At 36.8% G+C, this 20,453-nt stretch overlaps 1 long non-coding RNA gene and 34 other non-coding genes across 35 annotated transcripts; 23 read left to right on the plus strand and 12 right to left on the minus strand.

Annotated features, from left to right (window-relative positions):
- Positions 1-463: 463 nt before the first annotated feature.
- LOC127703932 (uncharacterized) lies at positions 464-1,552 on the minus strand. The gene is made up of 2 exons (XR_007983133.1): positions 1,451-1,552; positions 464-583 (listed from the first exon to the last, which is right to left on the minus strand). It is a non-coding gene; the product is annotated as an uncharacterized LOC127703932 (long non-coding RNA).
- A 3,359-nt stretch (positions 1,553-4,911) lies between these two features.
- Positions 4,912-5,003, plus strand: Trnay-gua (transfer RNA tyrosine (anticodon GUA)). Its single transcript is given in 2 exon segments — positions 4,912-4,948; positions 4,968-5,003. It is a non-coding gene; the product is annotated as a tRNA-Tyr (tRNA).
- A 330-nt stretch (positions 5,004-5,333) lies between these two features.
- Positions 5,334-5,406, plus strand: Trnaa-agc (transfer RNA alanine (anticodon AGC)). Its single transcript has one exon. It is a non-coding gene; the product is annotated as a tRNA-Ala (tRNA).
- A 505-nt stretch (positions 5,407-5,911) lies between these two features.
- Trnad-guc (transfer RNA aspartic acid (anticodon GUC)) lies at positions 5,912-5,983 on the minus strand. The gene has a single exon. It is a non-coding gene; the product is annotated as a tRNA-Asp (tRNA).
- Positions 5,984-6,287: 304 nt separating this feature from the next.
- On the plus strand, positions 6,288-6,379 carry Trnay-gua (transfer RNA tyrosine (anticodon GUA)). The gene is given in 2 exon segments: positions 6,288-6,324; positions 6,344-6,379. It is a non-coding gene; the product is annotated as a tRNA-Tyr (tRNA).
- A 330-nt stretch (positions 6,380-6,709) lies between these two features.
- On the plus strand, positions 6,710-6,782 carry Trnaa-agc (transfer RNA alanine (anticodon AGC)). Its single transcript has one exon. It is a non-coding gene; the product is annotated as a tRNA-Ala (tRNA).
- Positions 6,783-7,287: 505 nt separating this feature from the next.
- On the minus strand, positions 7,288-7,359 carry Trnad-guc (transfer RNA aspartic acid (anticodon GUC)). The gene has a single exon. It is a non-coding gene; the product is annotated as a tRNA-Asp (tRNA).
- Positions 7,360-7,663: 304 nt separating this feature from the next.
- On the plus strand, positions 7,664-7,755 carry Trnay-gua (transfer RNA tyrosine (anticodon GUA)). Its single transcript is given in 2 exon segments — positions 7,664-7,700; positions 7,720-7,755. It is a non-coding gene; the product is annotated as a tRNA-Tyr (tRNA).
- Positions 7,756-8,085: 330 nt separating this feature from the next.
- On the plus strand, positions 8,086-8,158 carry Trnaa-agc (transfer RNA alanine (anticodon AGC)). The gene has a single exon. It is a non-coding gene; the product is annotated as a tRNA-Ala (tRNA).
- Positions 8,159-8,663: 505 nt separating this feature from the next.
- Positions 8,664-8,735, minus strand: Trnad-guc (transfer RNA aspartic acid (anticodon GUC)). The gene has a single exon. It is a non-coding gene; the product is annotated as a tRNA-Asp (tRNA).
- Positions 8,736-9,039: 304 nt separating this feature from the next.
- On the plus strand, positions 9,040-9,131 carry Trnay-gua (transfer RNA tyrosine (anticodon GUA)). The gene is given in 2 exon segments: positions 9,040-9,076; positions 9,096-9,131. It is a non-coding gene; the product is annotated as a tRNA-Tyr (tRNA).
- A 330-nt stretch (positions 9,132-9,461) lies between these two features.
- On the plus strand, positions 9,462-9,534 carry Trnaa-agc (transfer RNA alanine (anticodon AGC)). The gene has a single exon. It is a non-coding gene; the product is annotated as a tRNA-Ala (tRNA).
- Positions 9,535-10,039: 505 nt separating this feature from the next.
- Trnad-guc (transfer RNA aspartic acid (anticodon GUC)) lies at positions 10,040-10,111 on the minus strand. The gene has a single exon. It is a non-coding gene; the product is annotated as a tRNA-Asp (tRNA).
- Positions 10,112-10,415: 304 nt separating this feature from the next.
- Trnay-gua (transfer RNA tyrosine (anticodon GUA)) lies at positions 10,416-10,507 on the plus strand. The gene is given in 2 exon segments: positions 10,416-10,452; positions 10,472-10,507. It is a non-coding gene; the product is annotated as a tRNA-Tyr (tRNA).
- Positions 10,508-10,837: 330 nt separating this feature from the next.
- On the plus strand, positions 10,838-10,910 carry Trnaa-agc (transfer RNA alanine (anticodon AGC)). The gene has a single exon. It is a non-coding gene; the product is annotated as a tRNA-Ala (tRNA).
- Positions 10,911-11,415: 505 nt separating this feature from the next.
- On the minus strand, positions 11,416-11,487 carry Trnad-guc (transfer RNA aspartic acid (anticodon GUC)). Its single transcript has one exon. It is a non-coding gene; the product is annotated as a tRNA-Asp (tRNA).
- Positions 11,488-11,791: 304 nt separating this feature from the next.
- Trnay-gua (transfer RNA tyrosine (anticodon GUA)) lies at positions 11,792-11,883 on the plus strand. The gene is given in 2 exon segments: positions 11,792-11,828; positions 11,848-11,883. It is a non-coding gene; the product is annotated as a tRNA-Tyr (tRNA).
- Positions 11,884-12,213: 330 nt separating this feature from the next.
- On the plus strand, positions 12,214-12,286 carry Trnaa-agc (transfer RNA alanine (anticodon AGC)). Its single transcript has one exon. It is a non-coding gene; the product is annotated as a tRNA-Ala (tRNA).
- A 505-nt stretch (positions 12,287-12,791) lies between these two features.
- On the minus strand, positions 12,792-12,863 carry Trnad-guc (transfer RNA aspartic acid (anticodon GUC)). Its single transcript has one exon. It is a non-coding gene; the product is annotated as a tRNA-Asp (tRNA).
- Positions 12,864-13,167: 304 nt separating this feature from the next.
- On the plus strand, positions 13,168-13,259 carry Trnay-gua (transfer RNA tyrosine (anticodon GUA)). The gene is given in 2 exon segments: positions 13,168-13,204; positions 13,224-13,259. It is a non-coding gene; the product is annotated as a tRNA-Tyr (tRNA).
- A 330-nt stretch (positions 13,260-13,589) lies between these two features.
- Positions 13,590-13,662, plus strand: Trnaa-agc (transfer RNA alanine (anticodon AGC)). Its single transcript has one exon. It is a non-coding gene; the product is annotated as a tRNA-Ala (tRNA).
- Positions 13,663-14,167: 505 nt separating this feature from the next.
- Positions 14,168-14,239, minus strand: Trnad-guc (transfer RNA aspartic acid (anticodon GUC)). Its single transcript has one exon. It is a non-coding gene; the product is annotated as a tRNA-Asp (tRNA).
- Positions 14,240-14,543: 304 nt separating this feature from the next.
- Positions 14,544-14,635, plus strand: Trnay-gua (transfer RNA tyrosine (anticodon GUA)). The gene is given in 2 exon segments: positions 14,544-14,580; positions 14,600-14,635. It is a non-coding gene; the product is annotated as a tRNA-Tyr (tRNA).
- Positions 14,636-14,965: 330 nt separating this feature from the next.
- On the plus strand, positions 14,966-15,038 carry Trnaa-agc (transfer RNA alanine (anticodon AGC)). The gene has a single exon. It is a non-coding gene; the product is annotated as a tRNA-Ala (tRNA).
- Positions 15,039-15,543: 505 nt separating this feature from the next.
- On the minus strand, positions 15,544-15,615 carry Trnad-guc (transfer RNA aspartic acid (anticodon GUC)). Its single transcript has one exon. It is a non-coding gene; the product is annotated as a tRNA-Asp (tRNA).
- Positions 15,616-15,919: 304 nt separating this feature from the next.
- Trnay-gua (transfer RNA tyrosine (anticodon GUA)) lies at positions 15,920-16,011 on the plus strand. Its single transcript is given in 2 exon segments — positions 15,920-15,956; positions 15,976-16,011. It is a non-coding gene; the product is annotated as a tRNA-Tyr (tRNA).
- Positions 16,012-16,341: 330 nt separating this feature from the next.
- On the plus strand, positions 16,342-16,414 carry Trnaa-agc (transfer RNA alanine (anticodon AGC)). Its single transcript has one exon. It is a non-coding gene; the product is annotated as a tRNA-Ala (tRNA).
- A 505-nt stretch (positions 16,415-16,919) lies between these two features.
- Positions 16,920-16,991, minus strand: Trnad-guc (transfer RNA aspartic acid (anticodon GUC)). Its single transcript has one exon. It is a non-coding gene; the product is annotated as a tRNA-Asp (tRNA).
- A 304-nt stretch (positions 16,992-17,295) lies between these two features.
- Trnay-gua (transfer RNA tyrosine (anticodon GUA)) lies at positions 17,296-17,387 on the plus strand. Its single transcript is given in 2 exon segments — positions 17,296-17,332; positions 17,352-17,387. It is a non-coding gene; the product is annotated as a tRNA-Tyr (tRNA).
- Positions 17,388-17,717: 330 nt separating this feature from the next.
- On the plus strand, positions 17,718-17,790 carry Trnaa-agc (transfer RNA alanine (anticodon AGC)). Its single transcript has one exon. It is a non-coding gene; the product is annotated as a tRNA-Ala (tRNA).
- A 505-nt stretch (positions 17,791-18,295) lies between these two features.
- Positions 18,296-18,367, minus strand: Trnad-guc (transfer RNA aspartic acid (anticodon GUC)). The gene has a single exon. It is a non-coding gene; the product is annotated as a tRNA-Asp (tRNA).
- A 304-nt stretch (positions 18,368-18,671) lies between these two features.
- On the plus strand, positions 18,672-18,763 carry Trnay-gua (transfer RNA tyrosine (anticodon GUA)). Its single transcript is given in 2 exon segments — positions 18,672-18,708; positions 18,728-18,763. It is a non-coding gene; the product is annotated as a tRNA-Tyr (tRNA).
- Positions 18,764-19,093: 330 nt separating this feature from the next.
- Trnaa-agc (transfer RNA alanine (anticodon AGC)) lies at positions 19,094-19,166 on the plus strand. The gene has a single exon. It is a non-coding gene; the product is annotated as a tRNA-Ala (tRNA).
- A 505-nt stretch (positions 19,167-19,671) lies between these two features.
- On the minus strand, positions 19,672-19,743 carry Trnad-guc (transfer RNA aspartic acid (anticodon GUC)). Its single transcript has one exon. It is a non-coding gene; the product is annotated as a tRNA-Asp (tRNA).
- Positions 19,744-20,047: 304 nt separating this feature from the next.
- Positions 20,048-20,139, plus strand: Trnay-gua (transfer RNA tyrosine (anticodon GUA)). The gene is given in 2 exon segments: positions 20,048-20,084; positions 20,104-20,139. It is a non-coding gene; the product is annotated as a tRNA-Tyr (tRNA).
- The last annotated feature ends 314 nt before the right edge of the window (positions 20,140-20,453 follow it).

A 20,453-nucleotide genomic window follows, 5' to 3' on the forward strand; every position in this document is an offset into this window, starting at 1 on the left:
GGTGCCAGATACAAAAATGTTCACACATCACAGTTTATCACTATCAAGCAGCTCATTAAATATGAACTCCTCTTGATCAGCAGTTTTTGGAAAAACAGTGATGAAAATATTTGTTGGACCAAATCCGACAAATATAGGTGGACAGACGACAGACAGTGCAAGAAAGCCCACATTCCAACCACAATGGTATAATGTTTAGTTTTTCACTCTCAACTTTTATTACCTATCTTATACACATCATGCATATGTCAACCTGAACATGCATGACAGATATGCCATTGGACATTATGCAAACATTATACACATTTTTAAGTTCAAGTTACATTGACTAAAACTTGTGTCCCAAATTCAGATTTTTCAATACAACTTATCTTTCTAAACTAAAACGCTACACTTCTAATAGGGTTAAATCTTAAGTCAATAATCATTGATAATTGGCTGAAGAGATGAGAACAAAACACCATTTTACATCAACTATTTGATTTATTTAAGAATACATTGAAAAAGTCAATCAATTGTCTTATTCAAAATCACTTGGAATGTCTTGTAGTGTCTTATATCTTTTTCTTGCTGTGCCATGCTTCTGAAAAAAAAAATTAATCTTACATTCATATATAAACTTCTTGCACATTCCTTTATTATAGAACGATTCACGTTGACTGACGGATATACATCCCCTCCCCTTTAAAGTTTTGAAACAAATAACAATGATAGTCTGTCGGAAGGGGACGATAAATGGCTGACCGTGTTAAGAGAGAGCAATATGCCACGCTGAACTTCATTTAGTTATTAAAAAAAAAACACATAAAAAACTTTAGACTAGATATATGTCCAGTCAAGAGTCTTATTTCATTATACTCGTTGATTGTTGTCCATCATATTTTTTTTCTTTTATTGTTTTGTATAAATCAGGCTGTTGTTTTTCTTGTTTTTTTTTAGTTATCATTAAATGCATTGTATCATGTAGGGGCCTTTAAAAGCCCTGCTACATAATGTCATTAAACATCTTATTGTCCTTTTTAAGTGTTAAACTCTGTAGAGTGACATAGTTTATAACTTGTCATTTGTATCTAAGGGCATATGATACAGTCCTAGAAGTATACTATAGGCACATAATAACTTATCGAAGTGTTACGCATTGTTTTCACAATGATGATAATAATATAACTTAACTTCCGAGAAACACACAGATGTCATTAAATGAGTTGTTTATATGTATTTGAAATACTTCAAAGGAAAGCAAATATGTTGTTTATGAAAGCACACTGTTGGACTAAAAGATTGATTTAAATAAACAACTTGTTTCTATTTTGTCACAAAAAAATAATTTATTCAAATATCCAGATATCTTTTCTGTATTGTATGCCCTTAATCTTGAATGTAATGCATTGTTTATGCTAAATATTTGAATTAAATATGGAATAACAGTAATTCTGTATGAAAATCTTACTTCAAAAAAAAAAATTCTCCTGAAAGGTTGTAGACATTCCAAAGAACCTGCGCCACTTCCAAATTGTAAACCTGCATATTGAACTTGTCCTTTGTGGCTTTTCTTGTAGCTCCTTTAAAAAATAAAAGATACATTGTATGTACATTGTGTGTATGAAGCAATAAATATAATTTTAAGCAACAGTTTATATTATCTTGCTTGTACTGAAGTCTTACATAGTCTTTGTAATGTTCATTAAGCTGTTAACACCGTGTATCATCGTACAGCGGATATAGGTACTAACCAAGCGGGCATGAACGATTTTGAACTGACACGGTAACGAAAATCTTTGTTTTATCAACATTCAGTGTACATTTCTCAACATCTGAAATTCCTGCTCCAAAATAATTTTCGCATCGATTTTTTCCTATTTATAAGACAATTTTTATATTCTAATAAGAACAATTAACTTGTAAATGCGCAAATAGTTGTGAATGTCAACACCAACTTTCAATTTCGACACAATTGTCGAGACATTTACATGTTTTATCTGAAAGAAAGCTAATACATGGCAAAAGTAATAGTTACCAATCATAAACCTACCTGTGATTACTCATTCCTTGAAACTTTTTGGGTAATAAGAGTATGAAAATTTTGTTTTTGTGTACGGTGTACAGCAACTTAACTATGCACCGTACAGAAGGATTTATGTGGTCAGCTAAACACCGTACACAACGCTTCTTTTCGGAATAAAATATCGAAAAAAACATATGCATGAAAGATTTCAATGCCAATTATTGATACAACTATACTTATTACACACGCACAGTGGCCTTCTATCAGAATGAATATAGAATTATATCGGATGAGACGAACTCGTGCCAACTTCTTTGACAAGTATTTGCACATGTTTTTAGTAATCGTTCTTGTTTTGGGAAAATAACGAGACATCTCTAATCATCAACCTACGACCAAATCATTTCTTAAAACAACAACTATGTTTAGATTGAGGTACAAATTGATATTATGTGAACAAAACAAAGATTTTCGTTACTGTGTGAGGTCAAAATCGATCACGCCCGCTTGGTTAGTACCTATATCCGCTGTACTGATTATACACGGTGGTTAAGGGAAATTTAATTTACTGTTTTGCAAATACATACATACACTGATTTTACTAGAAAAAAAATCTCCATATTCACATGGTGCTTATATTAGTGTTATTGTAACTTGTTTGTGTGCCTCGGAAACAAGGTATTGAGTCATGCTTATTGCAATAGTTGTTGTTGGTTTAAGTCTGTCAAATTTCTTTTTCATAATGAGTATTTAATGTAGGCAGTTAGTAAGTTGTTTTGTTTCAATTGTGTTGAGAAAAATTTAACATTTATTTGTCAAGGCTTCATAGTGGACTATATGGCATTGGTTTTCTCAGTTTTGAAAGCGGTACAGTGACCTATAATTTCTTTTATCCAAGTCATTTAAATTCTGGTGGATACACATGTAGCTGTCTCATACACCTTATCGCTATTTCAGTATTTGGAAATCTGTCCCGCTTGAACTTTTTACGTCAGCATACGTCATACAATAATACACCTTATCCCTATTCCCGCTTGACCCGAGAATCTATCCTGCTTGAACTTTTGACGTCAAGCAACAATCACTTTTCCATTGTGGCATCAGATATTTTTTATGATGACTTCAAAAATTTAAGGGAACTTGTGACAGTTGTGTGATGTCCAGTAATGGCGGACAAATAGCGATAAGGTGTATTACTTTCAATTGTGGTGTCAAATATTTTCATATATGACGTCAACATTTTATGGGAACTTTTGTGATGTCTATGGCCAGTAATGGCGGACAAATAGCGATAAGGTGTATTGGCAATCAACCACACAAGCCACATATCCTTATAATTTTTTTATATCAATGAACAAATTCAAAATTGGTGTACGTAGATGCTTGAACAGTGGCGGATTTAGGGGCCCCGACCCCCTTATGGAGCTACTTATAAGATAAATGTATAGACTATTTACAAGTATTACTCCAAACGTTTGCTTGCCTTGGTCAGGGGCCCCTTTTTTTCAAAACCTTGATCCGCACCTCCAGAAACAGATGTAATTTGGTTCCGATTATGATTGAACACACACAATGAATGCACAAGTTTCATCTTAACAGATTAATCATTCTTACCAAGTGAGTATATATCGCGTAACAAACAATTTTCTTGGCTCTCTTTGTTGATATCCTGTCTTTCGAAATTCAAATTTCAAAATCATTTCCGGTGATAAAACAAAAGTCGATTCCGGAAAAGGTCGGTTTTCCGTAAGGCATATAAACGATACGAAAATTGAACTTAGTACAGTTACAGTTTTCATTTCTTAATTTCTAAAATATACACGAACGAAATGAATAAACATCAAAGAAAGGTGATTGTTTATTAATACATTATTGCTTAATTTAATGTTGACTCTTTTGAATTTTAATATAAGAAGGAATAAAATCTGACTTCAAGGATCTTCAAGATATCAAGTAAGGATTTCAACCTTAGTATCTTGCTTGTCGTGATATTGATGAAATGTAGTAAAATATCTTATCCTGAAAAAAACGAGCAAATTCCACAAAACGTTGTTTGTGGGGTTTTGAATAAAGTTTAAATAAAATGTTATTTTTATATCCGTAAAATGTTGAATAAAATATCAGTAAGACTATTAAGTAATGTGTATGCCAGAATATTTTATAGAAAACATTTAGCTGATATTTTTCAGATGTTTTATGTAAAACATTTTAATTTTACGTTATAAAACATTTTATGCAAATAGCAAAACTATATTTTCTGTAAAACATTTTTTTGCTGAATGTTTTTTGGATATTTGGAAAATATTTACTTTAAATGTTGTTAAAATATAAAATACCAATTGAAGAAAATATTATTTTTTTATATTATAAAATATCTACGGGATATTTTAGAACAATGTTTGAGAACATGAATAAAAGATATTAGCAAATAATATTTTGTTAATGTTGTAAAAACATTTTACTTAAATGTTAGAAATAAAACATTTCAAAAACAATAAAATAAACATTTTTTTAATGTTTAAAAGATATCTTATTGAAATATTTTGTGAGAGACGTCCATATGACATTTAAAAAATGTTTTTAAAATGTTGTGTGTTTGCTGGGTAGTGACGTCCACCATTTTTAGGTACTTAATATTCACTGCTATCTTGTTACTATATTGAACGCATCCGCAAATTCATAGTATTGATTGCTGTAGGCGATATGTTAAGCGCAACCGATCCGTCATTCTACTTTTTTGTTCTCGCTACTACTCTTGCTAATTGAATTATCTAAATGAATTATCGCCCCTCCTTCCCCTAATAATGTTTCAGATCCTATTGATGGTGCTTTTTGGTTTTTATTACTAAATGTCCTATACACCCAAATACGTATAAATCATAAATTTTAACCATTTGCATACAGACCCCGTGATAGCTCAGTTGGTAGAGCGGAAGACTGTAGTGGAATAAGAAAATCTGACATCTTTAGGTCGGTGGTTCGACTCCGCCTCACGGGATATTTTTTGGCCCTATTTTACTCTGAAATATTACCATTGTTCAAGAATTTTTAGCGAAAGCACATTAGCGACTTTTTATGCATGTATGACGTTTCAACCTTATGCATTTTTTGCGACTGACCGCCATAGCATTAGTAGGCATACCACTTAATTGTCCTAAATCTAAATATATTTTAGTTAGATCTTTGATTTCTTTTTCCGTGATCACTTAGTTCTCACTGTCTACAAATATAGCTCTCGAGGCTAGTCGGGACTGTAGTTAGAACCGCTAAAATGATTGAATGACACCTGTACGCATAAAGGCGTTATTTAATGAAACAGTAACCATCAGGGGGACTAGCTCACATGGTAGAGCGCTCGCTTAGCATGCGAGAGGTACCGGGATCGATGCCCGGGTCCTCCATTTATTTTTGAATATCGCCAACACTCAATTTTTCTGTAGTTTTTCAGCATTGAAAATGAAGAGAGTCAGATATGAACGAAATAGGGAATTGTGTCGTTTCGAGTATAATGCCCTGTGCTTACACGAATCCTTCAATCATTGAGATTCTCGTGTTTTTTTTAATGTAATTTGTTCGTTCCCTCTATTTCTATCGTCACATTCGGGATGTATAATAAAAATGTGTAATCTGTCGTGTAGGATCAATGATGCAATGATAGTCGGATTTAGTAAATCTAAGCGCCTTTTTACAAATATGCGCATGAATGCAAATGAATACACGTATTCGAATGTTTGGAAAGTGTTCAAAACTTAACTCATCGTCTGTTGAAATGAACTGGAGATGCTACGGCATTAGCAATATGAAAATTGGTTTCAAACCCTTACGTAAGGAGTATCCGGTATAACTATACCGGTCAAATTGACAATTAAAAAAATGAAAATTCAAAGCCAAGTAAAAAATAATGTCCTCCCCGGCGGGGAATCGAACCCCGGTCTCCCGCGTGACAGGCGGGGATACTAACCACTATACTACCGAGGACTTAGTGACGTCCACCATTTTTAGGTACTTAATATTCACTGCTATCTTGTTACTATATTGAACGCATCCGCAAATTCATAGTATTGATTGCTGTAGGCGATATGTTAAGCGCAACCGATCCGTCATTCTACTTTTTTGTTCTCGCTACTACTCTTGCTAATTGAATTATCTAAATGAATTATCGCCCCTCCTTCCCCTAATAATGTTTCAGATCCTATTGATGGTGCTTTTTGGTTTTTATTACTAAATGTCCTATACACCCAAATACGTATAAATCATAAATTTTAACCATTTGCATACAGACCCCGTGATAGCTCAGTTGGTAGAGCGGAAGACTGTAGTGGAATAAGAAAATCTGACATCTTTAGGTCGGTGGTTCGACTCCGCCTCACGGGATATTTTTTGGCCCTATTTTACTCTGAAATATTACCATTGTTCAAGAATTTTTAGCGAAAGCACATTAGCGACTTTTTATGCATGTATGACGTTTCAACCTTATGCATTTTTTGCGACTGACCGCCATAGCATTAGTAGGCATACCACTTAATTGTCCTAAATCTAAATATATTTTAGTTAGATCTTTGATTTCTTTTTCCGTGATCACTTAGTTCTCACTGTCTACAAATATAGCTCTCGAGGCTAGTCGGGACTGTAGTTAGAACCGCTAAAATGATTGAATGACACCTGTACGCATAAAGGCGTTATTTAATGAAACAGTAACCATCAGGGGGACTAGCTCACATGGTAGAGCGCTCGCTTAGCATGCGAGAGGTACCGGGATCGATGCCCGGGTCCTCCATTTATTTTTGAATATCGCCAACACTCAATTTTTCTGTAGTTTTTCAGCATTGAAAATGAAGAGAGTCAGATATGAACGAAATAGGGAATTGTGTCGTTTCGAGTATAATGCCCTGTGCTTACACGAATCCTTCAATCATTGAGATTCTCGTGTTTTTTTTAATGTAATTTGTTCGTTCCCTCTATTTCTATCGTCACATTCGGGATGTATAATAAAAATGTGTAATCTGTCGTGTAGGATCAATGATGCAATGATAGTCGGATTTAGTAAATCTAAGCGCCTTTTTACAAATATGCGCATGAATGCAAATGAATACACGTATTCGAATGTTTGGAAAGTGTTCAAAACTTAACTCATCGTCTGTTGAAATGAACTGGAGATGCTACGGCATTAGCAATATGAAAATTGGTTTCAAACCCTTACGTAAGGAGTATCCGGTATAACTATACCGGTCAAATTGACAATTAAAAAAATGAAAATTCAAAGCCAAGTAAAAAATAATGTCCTCCCCGGCGGGGAATCGAACCCCGGTCTCCCGCGTGACAGGCGGGGATACTAACCACTATACTACCGAGGACTTAGTGACGTCCACCATTTTTAGGTACTTAATATTCACTGCTATCTTGTTACTATATTGAACGCATCCGCAAATTCATAGTATTGATTGCTGTAGGCGATATGTTAAGCGCAACCGATCCGTCATTCTACTTTTTTGTTCTCGCTACTACTCTTGCTAATTGAATTATCTAAATGAATTATCGCCCCTCCTTCCCCTAATAATGTTTCAGATCCTATTGATGGTGCTTTTTGGTTTTTATTACTAAATGTCCTATACACCCAAATACGTATAAATCATAAATTTTAACCATTTGCATACAGACCCCGTGATAGCTCAGTTGGTAGAGCGGAAGACTGTAGTGGAATAAGAAAATCTGACATCTTTAGGTCGGTGGTTCGACTCCGCCTCACGGGATATTTTTTGGCCCTATTTTACTCTGAAATATTACCATTGTTCAAGAATTTTTAGCGAAAGCACATTAGCGACTTTTTATGCATGTATGACGTTTCAACCTTATGCATTTTTTGCGACTGACCGCCATAGCATTAGTAGGCATACCACTTAATTGTCCTAAATCTAAATATATTTTAGTTAGATCTTTGATTTCTTTTTCCGTGATCACTTAGTTCTCACTGTCTACAAATATAGCTCTCGAGGCTAGTCGGGACTGTAGTTAGAACCGCTAAAATGATTGAATGACACCTGTACGCATAAAGGCGTTATTTAATGAAACAGTAACCATCAGGGGGACTAGCTCACATGGTAGAGCGCTCGCTTAGCATGCGAGAGGTACCGGGATCGATGCCCGGGTCCTCCATTTATTTTTGAATATCGCCAACACTCAATTTTTCTGTAGTTTTTCAGCATTGAAAATGAAGAGAGTCAGATATGAACGAAATAGGGAATTGTGTCGTTTCGAGTATAATGCCCTGTGCTTACACGAATCCTTCAATCATTGAGATTCTCGTGTTTTTTTTAATGTAATTTGTTCGTTCCCTCTATTTCTATCGTCACATTCGGGATGTATAATAAAAATGTGTAATCTGTCGTGTAGGATCAATGATGCAATGATAGTCGGATTTAGTAAATCTAAGCGCCTTTTTACAAATATGCGCATGAATGCAAATGAATACACGTATTCGAATGTTTGGAAAGTGTTCAAAACTTAACTCATCGTCTGTTGAAATGAACTGGAGATGCTACGGCATTAGCAATATGAAAATTGGTTTCAAACCCTTACGTAAGGAGTATCCGGTATAACTATACCGGTCAAATTGACAATTAAAAAAATGAAAATTCAAAGCCAAGTAAAAAATAATGTCCTCCCCGGCGGGGAATCGAACCCCGGTCTCCCGCGTGACAGGCGGGGATACTAACCACTATACTACCGAGGACTTAGTGACGTCCACCATTTTTAGGTACTTAATATTCACTGCTATCTTGTTACTATATTGAACGCATCCGCAAATTCATAGTATTGATTGCTGTAGGCGATATGTTAAGCGCAACCGATCCGTCATTCTACTTTTTTGTTCTCGCTACTACTCTTGCTAATTGAATTATCTAAATGAATTATCGCCCCTCCTTCCCCTAATAATGTTTCAGATCCTATTGATGGTGCTTTTTGGTTTTTATTACTAAATGTCCTATACACCCAAATACGTATAAATCATAAATTTTAACCATTTGCATACAGACCCCGTGATAGCTCAGTTGGTAGAGCGGAAGACTGTAGTGGAATAAGAAAATCTGACATCTTTAGGTCGGTGGTTCGACTCCGCCTCACGGGATATTTTTTGGCCCTATTTTACTCTGAAATATTACCATTGTTCAAGAATTTTTAGCGAAAGCACATTAGCGACTTTTTATGCATGTATGACGTTTCAACCTTATGCATTTTTTGCGACTGACCGCCATAGCATTAGTAGGCATACCACTTAATTGTCCTAAATCTAAATATATTTTAGTTAGATCTTTGATTTCTTTTTCCGTGATCACTTAGTTCTCACTGTCTACAAATATAGCTCTCGAGGCTAGTCGGGACTGTAGTTAGAACCGCTAAAATGATTGAATGACACCTGTACGCATAAAGGCGTTATTTAATGAAACAGTAACCATCAGGGGGACTAGCTCACATGGTAGAGCGCTCGCTTAGCATGCGAGAGGTACCGGGATCGATGCCCGGGTCCTCCATTTATTTTTGAATATCGCCAACACTCAATTTTTCTGTAGTTTTTCAGCATTGAAAATGAAGAGAGTCAGATATGAACGAAATAGGGAATTGTGTCGTTTCGAGTATAATGCCCTGTGCTTACACGAATCCTTCAATCATTGAGATTCTCGTGTTTTTTTTAATGTAATTTGTTCGTTCCCTCTATTTCTATCGTCACATTCGGGATGTATAATAAAAATGTGTAATCTGTCGTGTAGGATCAATGATGCAATGATAGTCGGATTTAGTAAATCTAAGCGCCTTTTTACAAATATGCGCATGAATGCAAATGAATACACGTATTCGAATGTTTGGAAAGTGTTCAAAACTTAACTCATCGTCTGTTGAAATGAACTGGAGATGCTACGGCATTAGCAATATGAAAATTGGTTTCAAACCCTTACGTAAGGAGTATCCGGTATAACTATACCGGTCAAATTGACAATTAAAAAAATGAAAATTCAAAGCCAAGTAAAAAATAATGTCCTCCCCGGCGGGGAATCGAACCCCGGTCTCCCGCGTGACAGGCGGGGATACTAACCACTATACTACCGAGGACTTAGTGACGTCCACCATTTTTAGGTACTTAATATTCACTGCTATCTTGTTACTATATTGAACGCATCCGCAAATTCATAGTATTGATTGCTGTAGGCGATATGTTAAGCGCAACCGATCCGTCATTCTACTTTTTTGTTCTCGCTACTACTCTTGCTAATTGAATTATCTAAATGAATTATCGCCCCTCCTTCCCCTAATAATGTTTCAGATCCTATTGATGGTGCTTTTTGGTTTTTATTACTAAATGTCCTATACACCCAAATACGTATAAATCATAAATTTTAACCATTTGCATACAGACCCCGTGATAGCTCAGTTGGTAGAGCGGAAGACTGTAGTGGAATAAGAAAATCTGACATCTTTAGGTCGGTGGTTCGACTCCGCCTCACGGGATATTTTTTGGCCCTATTTTACTCTGAAATATTACCATTGTTCAAGAATTTTTAGCGAAAGCACATTAGCGACTTTTTATGCATGTATGACGTTTCAACCTTATGCATTTTTTGCGACTGACCGCCATAGCATTAGTAGGCATACCACTTAATTGTCCTAAATCTAAATATATTTTAGTTAGATCTTTGATTTCTTTTTCCGTGATCACTTAGTTCTCACTGTCTACAAATATAGCTCTCGAGGCTAGTCGGGACTGTAGTTAGAACCGCTAAAATGATTGAATGACACCTGTACGCATAAAGGCGTTATTTAATGAAACAGTAACCATCAGGGGGACTAGCTCACATGGTAGAGCGCTCGCTTAGCATGCGAGAGGTACCGGGATCGATGCCCGGGTCCTCCATTTATTTTTGAATATCGCCAACACTCAATTTTTCTGTAGTTTTTCAGCATTGAAAATGAAGAGAGTCAGATATGAACGAAATAGGGAATTGTGTCGTTTCGAGTATAATGCCCTGTGCTTACACGAATCCTTCAATCATTGAGATTCTCGTGTTTTTTTTAATGTAATTTGTTCGTTCCCTCTATTTCTATCGTCACATTCGGGATGTATAATAAAAATGTGTAATCTGTCGTGTAGGATCAATGATGCAATGATAGTCGGATTTAGTAAATCTAAGCGCCTTTTTACAAATATGCGCATGAATGCAAATGAATACACGTATTCGAATGTTTGGAAAGTGTTCAAAACTTAACTCATCGTCTGTTGAAATGAACTGGAGATGCTACGGCATTAGCAATATGAAAATTGGTTTCAAACCCTTACGTAAGGAGTATCCGGTATAACTATACCGGTCAAATTGACAATTAAAAAAATGAAAATTCAAAGCCAAGTAAAAAATAATGTCCTCCCCGGCGGGGAATCGAACCCCGGTCTCCCGCGTGACAGGCGGGGATACTAACCACTATACTACCGAGGACTTAGTGACGTCCACCATTTTTAGGTACTTAATATTCACTGCTATCTTGTTACTATATTGAACGCATCCGCAAATTCATAGTATTGATTGCTGTAGGCGATATGTTAAGCGCAACCGATCCGTCATTCTACTTTTTTGTTCTCGCTACTACTCTTGCTAATTGAATTATCTAAATGAATTATCGCCCCTCCTTCCCCTAATAATGTTTCAGATCCTATTGATGGTGCTTTTTGGTTTTTATTACTAAATGTCCTATACACCCAAATACGTATAAATCATAAATTTTAACCATTTGCATACAGACCCCGTGATAGCTCAGTTGGTAGAGCGGAAGACTGTAGTGGAATAAGAAAATCTGACATCTTTAGGTCGGTGGTTCGACTCCGCCTCACGGGATATTTTTTGGCCCTATTTTACTCTGAAATATTACCATTGTTCAAGAATTTTTAGCGAAAGCACATTAGCGACTTTTTATGCATGTATGACGTTTCAACCTTATGCATTTTTTGCGACTGACCGCCATAGCATTAGTAGGCATACCACTTAATTGTCCTAAATCTAAATATATTTTAGTTAGATCTTTGATTTCTTTTTCCGTGATCACTTAGTTCTCACTGTCTACAAATATAGCTCTCGAGGCTAGTCGGGACTGTAGTTAGAACCGCTAAAATGATTGAATGACACCTGTACGCATAAAGGCGTTATTTAATGAAACAGTAACCATCAGGGGGACTAGCTCACATGGTAGAGCGCTCGCTTAGCATGCGAGAGGTACCGGGATCGATGCCCGGGTCCTCCATTTATTTTTGAAAATCGCCAACACTCAATTTTTCTGTAGTTTTTCAGCATTGAAAATGAAGAGAGTCAGATATGAACGAAATAGGGAATTGTGTCGTTTCGAGTATAATGCCCTGTGCTTACACGAATCCTTCAATCATTGAGATTCTCGTGTTTTTTTTAATGTAATTTGTTCGTTCCCTCTATTTCTATCGTCACATTCGGGATGTATAATAAAAATGTGTAATCTGTCGTGTAGGATCAATGATGCAATGATAGTCGGATTTAGTAAATCTAAGCGCCTTTTTACAAATATGCGCATGAATGCAAATGAATACACGTATTCGAATGTTTGGAAAGTGTTCAAAACTTAACTCATCGTCTGTTGAAATGAACTGGAGATGCTACGGCATTAGCAATATGAAAATTGGTTTCAAACCCTTACGTAAGGAGTATCCGGTATAACTATACCGGTCAAATTGACAATTAAAAAAATGAAAATTCAAAGCCAAGTAAAAAATAATGTCCTCCCCGGCGGGGAATCGAACCCCGGTCTCCCGCGTGACAGGCGGGGATACTAACCACTATACTACCGAGGACTTAGTGACGTCCACCATTTTTAGGTACTTAATATTCACTGCTATCTTGTTACTATATTGAACGCATCCGCAAATTCATAGTATTGATTGCTGTAGGCGATATGTTAAGCGCAACCGATCCGTCATTCTACTTTTTTGTTCTCGCTACTACTCTTGCTAATTGAATTATCTAAATGAATTATCGCCCCTCCTTCCCCTAATAATGTTTCAGATCCTATTGATGGTGCTTTTTGGTTTTTATTACTAAATGTCCTATACACCCAAATACGTATAAATCATAAATTTTAACCATTTGCATACAGACCCCGTGATAGCTCAGTTGGTAGAGCGGAAGACTGTAGTGGAATAAGAAAATCTGACATCTTTAGGTCGGTGGTTCGACTCCGCCTCACGGGATATTTTTTGGCCCTATTTTACTCTGAAATATTACCATTGTTCAAGAATTTTTAGCGAAAGCACATTAGCGACTTTTTATGCATGTATGACGTTTCAACCTTATGCATTTTTTGCGACTGACCGCCATAGCATTAGTAGGCATACCACTTAATTGTCCTAAATCTAAATATATTTTAGTTAGATCTTTGATTTCTTTTTCCGTGATCACTTAGTTCTCACTGTCTACAAATATAGCTCTCGAGGCTAGTCGGGACTGTAGTTAGAACCGCTAAAATGATTGAATGACACCTGTACGCATAAAGGCGTTATTTAATGAAACAGTAACCATCAGGGGGACTAGCTCACATGGTAGAGCGCTCGCTTAGCATGCGAGAGGTACCGGGATCGATGCCCGGGTCCTCCATTTATTTTTGAATATCGCCAACACTCAATTTTTCTGTAGTTTTTCAGCATTGAAAATGAAGAGAGTCAGATATGAACGAAATAGGGAATTGTGTCGTTTCGAGTATAATGCCCTGTGCTTACACGAATCCTTCAATCATTGAGATTCTCGTGTTTTTTTTAATGTAATTTGTTCGTTCCCTCTATTTCTATCGTCACATTCGGGATGTATAATAAAAATGTGTAATCTGTCGTGTAGGATCAATGATGCAATGATAGTCGGATTTAGTAAATCTAAGCGCCTTTTTACAAATATGCGCATGAATGCAAATGAATACACGTATTCGAATGTTTGGAAAGTGTTCAAAACTTAACTCATCGTCTGTTGAAATGAACTGGAGATGCTACGGCATTAGCAATATGAAAATTGGTTTCAAACCCTTACGTAAGGAGTATCCGGTATAACTATACCGGTCAAATTGACAATTAAAAAAATGAAAATTCAAAGCCAAGTAAAAAATAATGTCCTCCCCGGCGGGGAATCGAACCCCGGTCTCCCGCGTGACAGGCGGGGATACTAACCACTATACTACCGAGGACTTAGTGACGTCCACCATTTTTAGGTACTTAATATTCACTGCTATCTTGTTACTATATTGAACGCATCCGCAAATTCATAGTATTGATTGCTGTAGGCGATATGTTAAGCGCAACCGATCCGTCATTCTACTTTTTTGTTCTCGCTACTACTCTTGCTAATTGAATTATCTAAATGAATTATCGCCCCTCCTTCCCCTAATAATGTTTCAGATCCTATTGATGGTGCTTTTTGGTTTTTATTACTAAATGTCCTATACACCCAAATACGTATAAATCATAAATTTTAACCATTTGCATACAGACCCCGTGATAGCTCAGTTGGTAGAGCGGAAGACTGTAGTGGAATAAGAAAATCTGACATCTTTAGGTCGGTGGTTCGACTCCGCCTCACGGGATATTTTTTGGCCCTATTTTACTCTGAAATATTACCATTGTTCAAGAATTTTTAGCGAAAGCACATTAGCGACTTTTTATGCATGTATGACGTTTCAACCTTATGCATTTTTTGCGACTGACCGCCATAGCATTAGTAGGCATACCACTTAATTGTCCTAAATCTAAATATATTTTAGTTAGATCTTTGATTTCTTTTTCCGTGATCACTTAGTTCTCACTGTCTACAAATATAGCTCTCGAGGCTAGTCGGGACTGTAGTTAGAACCGCTAAAATGATTGAATGACACCTGTACGCATAAAGGCGTTATTTAATGAAACAGTAACCATCAGGGGGACTAGCTCACATGGTAGAGCGCTCGCTTAGCATGCGAGAGGTACCGGGATCGATGCCCGGGTCCTCCATTTATTTTTGAAAATCGCCAACACTCAATTTTTCTGTAGTTTTTCAGCATTGAAAATGAAGAGAGTCAGATATGAACGAAATAGGGAATTGTGTCGTTTCGAGTATAATGCCCTGTGCTTACACGAATCCTTCAATCATTGAGATTCTCGTGTTTTTTTTAATGTAATTTGTTCGTTCCCTCTATTTCTATCGTCACATTCGGGATGTATAATAAAAATGTGTAATCTGTCGTGTAGGATCAATGATGCAATGATAGTCGGATTTAGTAAATCTAAGCGCCTTTTTACAAATATGCGCATGAATGCAAATGAATACACGTATTCGAATGTTTGGAAAGTGTTCAAAACTTAACTCATCGTCTGTTGAAATGAACTGGAGATGCTACGGCATTAGCAATATGAAAATTGGTTTCAAACCCTTACGTAAGGAGTATCCGGTATAACTATACCGGTCAAATTGACAATTAAAAAAATGAAAATTCAAAGCCAAGTAAAAAATAATGTCCTCCCCGGCGGGGAATCGAACCCCGGTCTCCCGCGTGACAGGCGGGGATACTAACCACTATACTACCGAGGACTTAGTGACGTCCACCATTTTTAGGTACTTAATATTCACTGCTATCTTGTTACTATATTGAACGCATCCGCAAATTCATAGTATTGATTGCTGTAGGCGATATGTTAAGCGCAACCGATCCGTCATTCTACTTTTTTGTTCTCGCTACTACTCTTGCTAATTGAATTATCTAAATGAATTATCGCCCCTCCTTCCCCTAATAATGTTTCAGATCCTATTGATGGTGCTTTTTGGTTTTTATTACTAAATGTCCTATACACCCAAATACGTATAAATCATAAATTTTAACCATTTGCATACAGACCCCGTGATAGCTCAGTTGGTAGAGCGGAAGACTGTAGTGGAATAAGAAAATCTGACATCTTTAGGTCGGTGGTTCGACTCCGCCTCACGGGATATTTTTTGGCCCTATTTTACTCTGAAATATTACCATTGTTCAAGAATTTTTAGCGAAAGCACATTAGCGACTTTTTATGCATGTATGACGTTTCAACCTTATGCATTTTTTGCGACTGACCGCCATAGCATTAGTAGGCATACCACTTAATTGTCCTAAATCTAAATATATTTTAGTTAGATCTTTGATTTCTTTTTCCGTGATCACTTAGTTCTCACTGTCTACAAATATAGCTCTCGAGGCTAGTCGGGACTGTAGTTAGAACCGCTAAAATGATTGAATGACACCTGTACGCATAAAGGCGTTATTTAATGAAACAGTAACCATCAGGGGGACTAGCTCACATGGTAGAGCGCTCGCTTAGCATGCGAGAGGTACCGGGATCGATGCCCGGGTCCTCCATTTATTTTTGAAAATCGCCAACACTCAATTTTTCTGTAGTTTTTCAGCATTGAAAATGAAGAGAGTCAGATATGAACGAAATAGGGAATTGTGTCGTTTCGAGTATAATGCCCTGTGCTTACACGAATCCTTCAATCATTGAGATTCTCGTGTTTTTTTTAATGTAATTTGTTCGTTCCCTCTATTTCTATCGTCACATTCGGGATGTATAATAAAAATGTGTAATCTGTCGTGTAGGATCAATGATGCAATGATAGTCGGATTTAGTAAATCTAAGCGCCTTTTTACAAATATGCGCATGAATGCAAATGAATACACGTATTCGAATGTTTGGAAAGTGTTCAAAACTTAACTCATCGTCTGTTGAAATGAACTGGAGATGCTACGGCATTAGCAATATGAAAATTGGTTTCAAACCCTTACGTAAGGAGTATCCGGTATAACTATACCGGTCAAATTGACAATTAAAAAAATGAAAATTCAAAGCCAAGTAAAAAATAATGTCCTCCCCGGCGGGGAATCGAACCCCGGTCTCCCGCGTGACAGGCGGGGATACTAACCACTATACTACCGAGGACTTAGTGACGTCCACCATTTTTAGGTACTTAATATTCACTGCTATCTTGTTACTATATTGAACGCATCCGCAAATTCATAGTATTGATTGCTGTAGGCGATATGTTAAGCGCAACCGATCCGTCATTCTACTTTTTTGTTCTCGCTACTACTCTTGCTAATTGAATTATCTAAATGAATTATCGCCCCTCCTTCCCCTAATAATGTTTCAGATCCTATTGATGGTGCTTTTTGGTTTTTATTACTAAATGTCCTATACACCCAAATACGTATAAATCATAAATTTTAACCATTTGCATACAGACCCCGTGATAGCTCAGTTGGTAGAGCGGAAGACTGTAGTGGAATAAGAAAATCTGACATCTTTAGGTCGGTGGTTCGACTCCGCCTCACGGGATATTTTTTGGCCCTATTTTACTCTGAAATATTACCATTGTTCAAGAATTTTTAGCGAAAGCACATTAGCGACTTTTTATGCATGTATGACGTTTCAACCTTATGCATTTTTTGCGACTGACCGCCATAGCATTAGTAGGCATACCACTTAATTGTCCTAAATCTAAATATATTTTAGTTAGATCTTTGATTTCTTTTTCCGTGATCACTTAGTTCTCACTGTCTACAAATATAGCTCTCGAGGCTAGTCGGGACTGTAGTTAGAACCGCTAAAATGATTGAATGACACCTGTACGCATAAAGGCGTTATTTAATGAAACAGTAACCATCAGGGGGACTAGCTCACATGGTAGAGCGCTCGCTTAGCATGCGAGAGGTACCGGGATCGATGCCCGGGTCCTCCATTTATTTTTGAATATCGCCAACACTCAATTTTTCTGTAGTTTTTCAGCATTGAAAATGAAGAGAGTCAGATATGAACGAAATAGGGAATTGTGTCGTTTCGAGTATAATGCCCTGTGCTTACACGAATCCTTCAATCATTGAGATTCTCGTGTTTTTTTTAATGTAATTTGTTCGTTCCCTCTATTTCTATCGTCACATTCGGGATGTATAATAAAAATGTGTAATCTGTCGTGTAGGATCAATGATGCAATGATAGTCGGATTTAGTAAATCTAAGCGCCTTTTTACAAATATGCGCATGAATGCAAATGAATACACGTATTCGAATGTTTGGAAAGTGTTCAAAACTTAACTCATCGTCTGTTGAAATGAACTGGAGATGCTACGGCATTAGCAATATGAAAATTGGTTTCAAACCCTTACGTAAGGAGTATCCGGTATAACTATACCGGTCAAATTGACAATTAAAAAAATGAAAATTCAAAGCCAAGTAAAAAATAATGTCCTCCCCGGCGGGGAATCGAACCCCGGTCTCCCGCGTGACAGGCGGGGATACTAACCACTATACTACCGAGGACTTAGTGACGTCCACCATTTTTAGGTACTTAATATTCACTGCTATCTTGTTACTATATTGAACGCATCCGCAAATTCATAGTATTGATTGCTGTAGGCGATATGTTAAGCGCAACCGATCCGTCATTCTACTTTTTTGTTCTCGCTACTACTCTTGCTAATTGAATTATCTAAATGAATTATCGCCCCTCCTTCCCCTAATAATGTTTCAGATCCTATTGATGGTGCTTTTTGGTTTTTATTACTAAATGTCCTATACACCCAAATACGTATAAATCATAAATTTTAACCATTTGCATACAGACCCCGTGATAGCTCAGTTGGTAGAGCGGAAGACTGTAGTGGAATAAGAAAATCTGACATCTTTAGGTCGGTGGTTCGACTCCGCCTCACGGGATATTTTTTGGCCCTATTTTACTCTGAAATATTACCATTGTTCAAGAATTTTTAGCGAAAGCACATTAGCGACTTTTTATGCATGTATGACGTTTCAACCTTATGCATTTTTTGCGACTGACCGCCATAGCATTAGTAGGCATACCACTTAATTGTCCTAAATCTAAATATATTTTAGTTAGATCTTTGATTTCTTTTTCCGTGATCACTTAGTTCTCACTGTCTACAAATATAGCTCTCGAGGCTAGTCGGGACTGTAGTTAGAACCGCTAAAATGATTGAATGACACCTGTACGCATAAAGGCGTTATTTAATGAAACAGTAACCATCAGGGGGACTAGCTCACATGGTAGAGCGCTCGCTTAGCATGCGAGAGGTACCGGGATCGATGCCCGGGTCCTCCATTTATTTTTGAATATCGCCAACACTCAATTTTTCTGTAGTTTTTCAGCATTGAAAATGAAGAGAGTCAGATATGAACGAAATAGGGAATTGTGTCGTTTCGAGTATAATGCCCTGTGCTTACACGAATCCTTCAATCATTGAGATTCTCGTGTTTTTTTTAATGTAATTTGTTCGTTCCCTCTATTTCTATCGTCACATTCGGGATGTATAATAAAAATGTGTAATCTGTCGTGTAGGATCAATGATGCAATGATAGTCGGATTTAGTAAATCTAAGCGCCTTTTTACAAATATGCGCATGAATGCAAATGAATACACGTATTCGAATGTTTGGAAAGTGTTCAAAACTTAACTCATCGTCTGTTGAAATGAACTGGAGATGCTACGGCATTAGCAATATGAAAATTGGTTTCAAACCCTTACGTAAGGAGTATCCGGTATAACTATACCGGTCAAATTGACAATTAAAAAAATGAAAATTCAAAGCCAAGTAAAAAATAATGTCCTCCCCGGCGGGGAATCGAACCCCGGTCTCCCGCGTGACAGGCGGGGATACTAACCACTATACTACCGAGGACTTAGTGACGTCCACCATTTTTAGGTACTTAATATTCACTGCTATCTTGTTACTATATTGAACGCATCCGCAAATTCATAGTATTGATTGCTGTAGGCGATATGTTAAGCGCAACCGATCCGTCATTCTACTTTTTTGTTCTCGCTACTACTCTTGCTAATTGAATTATCTAAATGAATTATCGCCCCTCCTTCCCCTAATAATGTTTCAGATCCTATTGATGGTGCTTTTTGGTTTTTATTACTAAATGTCCTATACACCCAAATACGTATAAATCATAAATTTTAACCATTTGCATACAGACCCCGTGATAGCTCAGTTGGTAGAGCGGAAGACTGTAGTGGAATAAGAAAATCTGACATCTTTAGGTCGGTGGTTCGACTCCGCCTCACGGGATATTTTTTGGCCCTATTTTACTCTGAAATATTACCATTGTTCAAGAATTTTTAGCGAAAGCACATTAGCGACTTTTTATGCATGTATGACGTTTCAACCTTATGCATTTTTTGCGACTGACCGCCATAGCATTAGTAGGCATACCACTTAATTGTCCTAAATCTAAATATATTTTAGTTAGATCTTTGATTTCTTTTTCCGTGATCACTTAGTTCTCACTGTCTACAAATATAGCTCTCGAGGCTAGTCGGGACTGTAGTTAGAACCGCTAAAATGATTGAATGACACCTGTACGCATAAAGGCGTTATTTAAT

Source organism: Mytilus californianus, unplaced genomic scaffold (assembly GCF_021869535.1).
Source record: "Mytilus californianus isolate M0D057914Y unplaced genomic scaffold, xbMytCali1.0.p SCAF_57, whole genome shotgun sequence".
Classification (NCBI taxonomy): domain Eukaryota; kingdom Metazoa; phylum Mollusca; class Bivalvia; order Mytilida; family Mytilidae; genus Mytilus; species Mytilus californianus.